The sequence below is a fragment of the Arachis stenosperma genome, chromosome 7 (genome assembly GCF_014773155.1).
Source record: "Arachis stenosperma cultivar V10309 chromosome 7, arast.V10309.gnm1.PFL2, whole genome shotgun sequence".
NCBI lineage: Eukaryota > Viridiplantae > Streptophyta > Magnoliopsida > Fabales > Fabaceae > Arachis > Arachis stenosperma.
The window spans coordinates 50,894,771-50,905,931 of record NC_080383.1 but is presented as its reverse complement, the minus strand read 5'-3'; positions in this window follow the sequence as shown (position 1 = coordinate 50,905,931).

Here is an 11,161-nt window from a genome sequence, read left to right as displayed (position 1 = left end):
GACTTTAATAATGCATTTCTCAATAGTGACCTTGATGAGGTTGTCTATATGATTCAACCACCAGAATTTAAGGATCAAGACACTACTCTTATGTATAAGTTAAATCATGCCTTTTATGGACTCAAACAGGCACCACGTGTCTGGTACAATAAATTATGTTCTACTCTTACAAAGTTTGGGTTTACTCCTACAAGAATTGACACATCTTTGTTTATTAAATTTACATCTTCCTCTACTATTTTTATTCTTGCCTATGTCGATGATATTGTGATCATTGGAAGTGATCCACAAAAAGTTTGTAATTTAATCTCTAGTTTAAATAATATTTTTTTCCTCAAAGATTTAGGAAGCTTACATTTTTTTCCTTGGACGTGAGTTTAATACACTATATGATTCAAGTATTCATGTTTCTCAAAGAAAGTATACCAGCGAATTGTTGAGTAGGGATGGTATGCTTCATTGTAAGCCAATGCCTACACCCATACTATCAACCTTTAAATTAACTTCTAATGGCTCTGAGTTGTTTGAATATATTATTTTTTATAGGTCTATTGTGGGGGACTACAATATGTTATTCTTACTCATATGGAGATTTCTTTTATTGTAAATTGCATGAGCCCGTTTATGCATCAGCCTCTTTAGCAACATTGGCTAGCAGTGAAGAGAATATTGAGATATCTTTCAGGTGCTAGTAATCATGGTTTATATTTTTTAAAAGTGCTTATTTTCGTTTAATAGCTTATGCAGATTCAGATTGGGCCAATGATCTTGATGATCGAAGGTCGATGAGGGATATTGTGTTTATGTGGGCTGCAATCCAGTGATTGGTCGAGTAAAAAACAAGCTACAGGGAGTAGGTCATCGATTGAAGCAGAATTCAGGTGTTTGGCAGATGCAGCAGTTGATATTACTTGGATGGAAAATCTGCTCAAAGAGCTTAGGATCTCTTCTTCAGTCCTACCAACCATCTTTTGCGATAACATGAGTGTTGTGTTGTTGGCGGCTAATTCGATTCTTCATAGCCATTCCAAGCATTTTAAAGTGGACCTTCATTTTGTCCGAGACAGAGTCAAGAAGAAGCAGCTAGTTGTGGTTCACATCCCATCAGTGTTGCATGTTGCTGATCTTTTAATTAAGCCAGTCTCCTCGGCACTCTTTCATAATTTTAGGAACAAACTCAGAGTCCAACCTTTGGAAGTCATGAGTTTGAGAAGGGGTGTAAATGATAAAGATAGGTTATAAAAAAGGTCAGTAAGTGATAATGGATAAAGTGGTAATTATAATTCTATTAGTAGTAATTTGAGTTTAGAATCTTAAGTGTGTAAATTATGTGGCTTGGTTAATGAGATTGCCTATATAAGGCCTTCTGCATCTATTGTAAAGAGGAATGATGAGTCATATAATAGAGGATTTTATTTTTCGTTCATATTTGTGTTTCTTTGTGCGTATTAATTATTATAGAATATTGTAGAATAACTTCAAATCTTTTAAAGATTTCACAATATATAAATGTATATATTATTTAACTCATTTTTAATATATACTAGTGTATGTTTCCATACCCTGTACGGGTAATACATAAAATTATATAAAAAATTTTATTAAAAAATTAAATAAAATATTTATAGTAATTATTATTATAAATATTTTATAAAATTATAGTTCAAATCAAATTCTCAAGATTTTTAGTATTAAAATATTAAAAATAATTAGTATTTGTCTTAATCAATTTGAGTTTGTTGAGTGATCATCTCATTCGTCCGCTTAAACAACTATATGAAGTTAGAATCTCGTCTTGTGTGTGTAGCAATCCATTGGCTAGCAATAAACCCTTAATAAATTGAGCATCAATATATGGTTAGATTTGGCAGGAGTACCCGAATAGGTGCGTACCCAACCTGTCCATATCCGGTTGGAGAGGGTAATAACTTGACTCGAGTCAGGTAAGATTTTGCTTAGGACCAGGCATGGTCGGGTTTAGAGTGTACGCGCCCCGAATATATACATAGAAACACTTTTTAGAAATTAGGATCTACCTTACATCACATATTCAGTAATTAATGACTTTAGTCCATACTCTATAGCCATGCAAGAGAAATCCAATCATCGTCACCTAGAGTCTTCTTCTCCTCAGCTTCTTCACAAAAAACCTCATAACTCCCGTCATCGTTGTTGCTGAGCCCATCGTCGCCTACCCCTTTACAGCTCCCATCTTCCTTCACAGCTCATGTCGCCATCGCTATTTATCCCGTTACCGTCATTGTTGAGTCCGTCACCACCTTTCTCTTGCCGAGTCCCTTTTCTATAGGTAAATTTCACCCCCTCTCTCTCTGTGTGTCTCTCTCTCTTTCATTGTAAGTCTGTTAAGTTCTTCTCTTCTTCTTCCATAGACTCATTACTTAGTCGCCATCGCTATGAGTTCGGGCGTTGCCGTTGCAGTTTCATCTGAGTCTGTCATCGAATAAAATAAATTTTTTATTCAAGTTGGACCAGTTGAAAGTAGGCATGCATGAGATCATTTTTGCATGTATTTTCTAAATTTTTTTCATCCAAATTTGATCTATGTGGTTGAGTATTTAAGTATGGCGATCATCGTAGTTTCATTGTGACACTAATTTAATAAAAGGTACGGTAATTTTATAACTAATATATGAAATAGACCAGATTATTAAAGTAGTCAGGGAAATAACATTCAGATATGCGCATAAAATTTATAAGATGTGATTATCTCAGGAAAATATATATGTATAGCACAAGTGGAAGATTGATAGCTAATTATTATTTCTTAATATATTTATGTGCAATACATATATTAATTATAATCACAAATTAAGTAATTTCACATTAAATAACTTATATAACGGTGATCTCATTTATTGTCATAAATGTTAAATTAAATAAATCATTATTACTTTTGATTTGGATAAATGAGATTAAAACCAAAGATACTATTTTATTTGAGTTTTAGAGTTTAATGAGTGTCACACTCAGATATAAATAATGACTTCAGGATTTTGATCTTCAACGCATCAAACTCATCTCCGTAACTCTTTTCCCACATTGGATTTGTGATTCAGCCCTATCAAGGATACAAAAGATTTTGGTTGACGAAGATCAAAGAACCACAAGAGCCAAACTCTCTGATCTCAATCATACTCTCGAATGAAGGGACGCTTCTGCGCTCTCAGTTATATTTTTAATGATTTAACATGGATGATCTTCAAGTTGAGAAATCTTAAAATTTTCAGATAAAATATAATTTTTATTTAATCAAATGATGATAAATAATTTTATTAAATTAAATTATATTAATATGATCATTAGATGAAAAAGAATGCTAGAAAAATAAATAAATAATATTTTAAAAGTATAAAAATATTAAATTGTCATTTCAATTTACTTTTTTAATCGATGACAATAAATATCTTGAATTAATTAAATTTTTACAAAAATTTATATACCTAAAATAATTTTATTTCTTCAAAAATCTTTTTAACATACAATGGTTCAATGAGAGGTTGACTATTGAGAATTGAATATAATATTTTTAAATTCATATTTTCAATAAAAAGATGTACTTAGTTCTATCTATCTTAAATAATTTTATATTTACTATTACTTATCTATCTAAATAATTCTAACATTGATAGAATATTATTTTTATATGCAAAAAATCTAAAACATATTTATTCTATTTCAAAAATAAATATTCATATTTAACTTAGGATTTCAACAAATATGACAAAAAATTATTATATTTTTTAATTAAAAAAGTAAAATATCTATAAATATATTTTTGTGCTTTACCTTTAGATTTTTCAAAAAAATTTGGCAAGTTAATGGAATCAAATCATATTTCTATAACATATATAAGAATGTATATTACATATAAATAAAAAATGTTAGGTGTAATAAGAACAAATATATAAATTAAAGTAAAATTTAGAAAAATAAGAACTAATAAAATATTGAAGGAAAGAAATATAAATAGAAGAGAAACAAAATTATTAGACGGAAGAGAAATAATTTAATAAATTTTATGTGCATATAAAAGAGGAATAAAAAAAAGATATACATTACCTTGTTTAATTTAGCAAGATTTATGAGAATAAACAAATAGAATAAGAGAAAAAAAATAATAATTAAAAAACTAAATATCTGAATTAATATTAAAATAAAAAATAATAAAATAATAATAATCTATCTTAATCTTAATCTTTTAATATAATTAATTAATAATAATATTATCAGTCCACTATATAATCTTAATCTAATAATTTAATATAATTAATTTTAATTAAATAATTAAATAAATTGAATATAAATATATCTAATCTAATCGTATAAAAAAATAGTAGATTTTATATAATTAGACATATATATATATATATATATATATATATATATATATATATATATATATATATATATATGATACAGCCGTTACAAATTCGATGTCATAATTCGGCATTATATACAATAACTCGACATTATGCACCATAACTCGACACTTTACGTTATAACTCGGCGTTATACGTTACAATCAGACATTATCACTTGTTAAAACCTATTAGTTGCTCTTCAATTCAGATGATAAATAAAAACGTAACCGACTTATTTTATCTCACCTATAAAGGTATGATATTTTATCTTCAAAGGATACATTGAATTCTCAATACTGACTTAATCTTCGGAGTGCCTTTGCAGCTATACTCCCCGCTTGCTTCTTGCTCACACTCTGTGCAATTGGACATCTCCTTAGAGAAAAGCTCGGACTTCCGCAAAAGCTCAAAGGTCGGCACCGAAGATAACAACTCGGCGTCGACTCCCAGGGACCGAGCTCTCCCTTCAGGTATCCATACAAGAACAATTGGCGCCCACCGTGGGGCCTCGAAATAAACACCCTTCTATCTATAGGCCCAATTTCTTTCCAATGGCTTCAAACTTACCTGCACCTTTGTAAACAAAGGTCATATAGTAAATCATTAAGGCCCGAAAAAGGCCGATCTATATCTGTTTTTCCGATCATTATCTGTCATCTCTCTATTTTTCAATTAATCTCTGGTATATCTATTTGCCGATCTATATCTATTATTCCGATCTATATCTATTTTTCTGATCATTATCTGTCATCTCTCTATTTTTCAATTCATCTCTGGTATATCTGTTTGCCAATCTATATCTGTTTTTCCGATCATTATCAGTAATATCTCTATTTTTCAATTCATCTCTGGTTTATCTATTTGCCGATCTATATCTATTTTGTCGATCTATATCTATTTTTCTGATCTATATCTGCTTTTTCGATCATTATCTGTCATTTCTGTATTTTTTAAATCATCTTATATATTTATTTGCCGACTTATATCTGTTTTTTCGATCAATATCTGTAATCTTTATTTTTTAATTCATCTATGGTATATCTATTTGCCGATCTATATCTGTTTTTCTGATCATTATCTGTCATCTCTATTTTTCAATTCATCTCTGGTTTATCTATTTGCCGATCTATATCTGTTTTGTCGATCTATATCTGTTTTGCCAATCTATATCTGTTTTTTCGATCTATATCTGTTTTTTGATCTATATCTGTCATCTCTATTTTCTAATTTATATCAGTCATCTCTATTTGCCGATTTATATCAGTCATCTCTATTTTTCAATTTATATATCAGTCGTCTCTATTTGCCGATCTATATCTATTGTCTGATTTATATCAATCATCTTTATTTGCCAATTTATATCAAAAATCTCTATTTGCCGATCTATAACAGTCATCCCTATTATCCGATTTGTATCAGTCATCTCTATTTGCCAACTTATATCTGTTATATCTATTGTCCGATTTATATCAATCATCTCTAATTACCGATTTATATCAAAAATCTCTATTTGCCGATTTATAACAGTCACTCTATTATCCGATTTATATCAGTCATCTCTATTTTCCAATTTATATCAATCGTCTCTATATTCCGATTTATATCTGTTATCCCTATTTACCAACTTATATATGTTATATCTATTATCCGATTTATATCAATCATCTCTAATTTCCGATTTATATCAAAAATTTCTATTTGCGATCTATAACGGTCACTCTATTTTCCGATTTATATCAATCATCTCTATATGCCGATTTATATCTGTTATCTCTATTTGCCAATCTATATCTGTTATATCTATTTTTCGATCCATATCTATCATCTCTATTTGCAGATCTATATCTGTTATCTCTATTTATCGATCTACATCTGTTATCTCTATTTGCCGATCTATATCTGTCATCTCTATTTGCCGACCTATATCTATTATCCCTATTCGCTAACCTATATCTATTTTTCTATTTTCAAATCTATATCTATTATCTTTGTTTTCATATTTATATCAATAATTATCCGAGCTATATCAATCATTATCGTTTCTATATCAATCATTATCACTCTTTGTCAAATCTATATCAACTATCACCAGATCTATATCAACTATCTTCCGAACTATGACTATCAACGATCTTCAATCAATTATCCATTCGCGATAAATCTTCAATTCAAAGTTGCATCGTTTACACATGCACAATCAAACACAATCTTCAATCAATTATCCATTCGCGATAATTCTTCAATTCAAAGTCGCATCGTTTAATTTACACATGCGCAATCAAACTCAGTCTTCAATTCTGAACTATGACTATAAACAGTCAACAAACTCAATCACATATCATACAAGTACAAACACTTATCCATTCGCGACAACTCTTCAATTCAAAGTCGCATCGTTTACACATGCACAATCAAACTCAATCAAATCACCAAACAACGGTGAACTAACTCAATATTCTCACCCAACTAATTCACTTTTATCAACATCATCTCAGCAACTATTCAAATTAACTACTCGATTCTATGAAAAAACCTAACCGTTGCATCCATTAAATCAACGGTTTAAAATTTTATTGGAAAATCAAAGGCACAATCAATGACAAGACTACTACACTTTTCAATACACGTTAACTTCAAATTACGTCTGAAAATTCAAATTATTCATTATTTTAATAAAGTAAGTTTATCTGGAGGCTCCATACCTATAACTCAAATCGCCGAGTTATAACTAAAAAAAAGCTCAACCTGTTTTATCAAAATATAGCCAAGCTAAGCTTGGGAGCTATGATACGACCGTTACAAATTCGATGTCATAATTCGGCATTATATACAATAACTCGGCATTATGCACCATAACTCGGCACTTTACGTTATAACTCGGCGTTATACGTTACAATCAGACATTATCACTTGTTAAAACCTATTAATTGCTCTTCAATTCAGATGATCAATAGAAACGTAACCGACCTATTTTATCTCACCTATAAAGGTATGATATTTTATCTTCAAAGGATACATTGAATTCTCAATACTGACTTAATCTTCAGAGTGCCTTGCAAGTACACTCCCCCCTTGTTCCTTGCTCACACTCTGCGCAATTGGACATCTCCTTATAGAAAAGCTCGGACTTCCACAAAAGCTCAAAGGTCGGCACCGAAGATAACAACTCCGCGTCGACTCCCAGGGACCGAGCTCTCCCTTCAGGTATCCATACAAGAACAATATATATATATATATATATATATATATATATATATATATTTATATATTAAAATTGTATTAATGTATTAATGAAAATACATTATTAAAATAAAAAGTTGTAAGAATTAAAATAACTAAAATTTATTAATTTTAATTATAATTAGTTAAATTAGCATAAAATAAAAAAGAGATGATTAATCAAATTAAATAAATTAAAAAAATATTACTAATCAAAGCAAATGTCTGAATAATTACATTATTAATTTGAAAAAAATTAATTGAATCCATTCAAATTTTTAAATAGTCCCAATTTGTATTTAACAACATAATTAAAGCATAATTAATATTTTTTATTTTGTGATTAATCAACATTTTTTAAAATTTTTTTGGTTAAATCTTCTGTATTTTATGATTGATAAATTTTTTCTACAAAACACAAATTTGTAATGAATTATTACAATCATAATTAATTAAGAAAATAAAAAATGATAAAAAAAATCAAATAAAAGATAAAAAATAGAGTAAAAATTTATTTTGAAACTAAAAATATGTCAATTGTGCTAGAAATTTTAAAAAATTGTATCTTATTATATAATTAATTTTGTTACTCACTTCAACTTCATTATCTCTTTGTATCCAAAAAAATATATAATGTCATACTTATTTCAAAAAAGATAAAACTCTTCAAATACACGGTATAATGTATAATTTAAAAACAATAAGATAAAAAATATCTAGAATTTTATAATAGTATTTGAAATTTTTAATGAAGATAATACAAAGAGTTTAAATCTACCAAATGAATTCAATAATTATCCTTGCATATCTTATTTAAATTTGAATTTTAAAATTTAATTTGCATCTTATATTTTTCCTAATTTAAATTATTTTTGACAAAAAAAATAGAAAAAATCTATTAGACCAAAAAATATTATATCAAAAAATTATTATAAGGATATTTATAATTAGAAAAGAAAATAATAAAAGTATTAATAATAATAAAGAAAAAAATGAAGCTCATATTAAAGAATGTTAGAAAAGAAATAATAAAGTTCGTAATAATAATAATAATGCCGAGAATTGATGTTGCTGTTTTAAACTTCTAGTCTTCGTCTTTGACCATTGTTTTTTTTTCTTTCTTTGTTTTTTTATCTAAATTATCAAGTCATCAAAAAATAAAAACAGTAAAATCAATAGTAACTATACAAATCAAAATACATAGAAAAAAACAAACTATTATATAATAGAATTAACATGTGTATATTTTATAATTAAATAAACAAAGTTAACGCAAAATAAAATTACACATAAAGAGAAAAAAAAGAGGTAACATATTCAAAGTGATAAAAAAAATTATTTTTATAATTTTATTTTGTTATGTTTATATATATATATATATATATATATATATATAAGATTATAAAACAATAAACTTTTAACTAAATTAAATTGTATTTATTATTATTAGAAAGGATAAGAGAGAGAGAGAACAATAGAGAAAAGATTTGTGTGTATTCAAATTGTGTAGAATGATATAATATAAAAGAAAATTTATAGGTGTCAAGAGAATCAAAATAATAAAGACGTAATATCCTATAATAAGAAAATCGAAATAATAAAAATGTAATGTCCTGTAATAAATATTCAAATATGTTAAATAATATTAATTGATCTAATTGATCCTAATTATACTCTAACATCCCTCCTCAAACTCAAGTGACAACTTGAGTTTGAAACTTATTTGAAACAACTAAATAAAAAAATGTATAAACTGATAGAACGGGTGCAAATGAAATTGCCTGAAGAAAGCATAGATAAAACTGTCGAAAGGAAGCGCAGACGGAACTGCCGGAAGGAAGCATAGACGGAACTGCTACAAGAAAACGCAGACGAAACTGCCACAAGGAATGCAGACGGAATTGCCGGAAAAAAAGTAGACAGAACTGCCGAAAAACTGCTAAAAAAATGGCAAACTGTCGAAAAACTGTTGAAAAGTGACAAACTACGAAGAGATGACAAATTATCGGAAGATGACGAAAAACATATGATTTCTCCATGAGAATAAGTAAGTAGTGAATGAGTTAATCGGTGAAGTTAGAAAAACATCAAAGCATTAAGAAAAGAGAAGAAAAAAAATGGCACAGAAGAAAAATATGAAAAGTATGGTGATTTTACCAAAAAAAAAATCAACTTATCCTACTGAAGGAGGATATCATGGCTTTGACACCATATTAAAAATGAGAGAGGGGGCAATAGAAAAATATTTATGAGTATTTAAGTTGTGTAAAATGATACAATAGAAAGGGTATTTAACTATTTATAAGTGATAAGAGAATCGAAATAATAAATATTTAGATATGTTGAATAATACTAATTGATCTAATTGATCCTAATTATACTCTAATAATTATATTCAATTAATTGATATTTATAATATTAAATTGTGTGATACTTAAATATCTAATCAAATCAATTAGTTGATATAATTAAGCTATCATAATAAATTGTATTTAATGAGTTAAAAGAAATAAATTAACAAATACTCTCAAAAATATGTTACGCTAAATTTATCATTAAATACAAAAATCTAATTTTTATATAATAAAATAGATTTTATATTAATAATTAATTTTAATAGATAATTTTAATATACACGTAGTATACTTAATTTAATTAACCTTTTATATAACCTTTTCTTAATCATGACTCGTCGTCATACTCCTCATTCGGAGCTCGAATGAAATAATACAATACAACGATAAGTCCATAATTCACGTTATCTTTCTTTCTTTTTCTTTTTCCTTTTTGATATGAAAAGATGGTGAATGTTATAATACTCCCCTTAAACAAAAAATTTAACAAAAAATAATTAAAATTTATCTTATTTAATATTTATTAATTATTATAATAATATATTAATTAATAAATATTAAATAAAATAAATTTTTTAATTTTTTATCTCTTTATTAATATTACTATCTCAATATTTTAACTAATAAAAGAGAGAAAAAAATTCAAATTTAAATTTATTGAATAATTAGCTTATTTAATTCACTCGCTTAAATACAGAAATATTTAATAACAAAAAAATAGTTAAAAATAATTAATAATAAATATTAATATTTTTTTATCTTTCTAACATTATTATATTTAAATAATTGTTAAAAATTCAAATCTCGAATTATATATATAATATTTTATTGATTAACAATAAATTTTTAACAGTTAATTTATAATAAATGGGTTTAATACAATAAACAATATTCTAAACAAAGATAGTTAGACCATAAAATATGGAATTAAAAAATGAAGAAGATTTATATGTAATTATTTTTATGTAAAATTGATAATTAATTAGGGTTTATCAAATTCTTTTATAATTTTCAAATATGAACTTAACATTAAAATAAGTGAGGTGAATTTTTATCTTAGAAAACATGGTATCAATTAGACAAAAAAAAAGAGCAATTTACCTAAATAAATAAAATAGGTGAAAGCTTTACTCAAATACACAAAACAGATATTCCTTACCTGATTGTACAGTTTGACACTTTTATGTAAACTGTGGGAAGCTACCA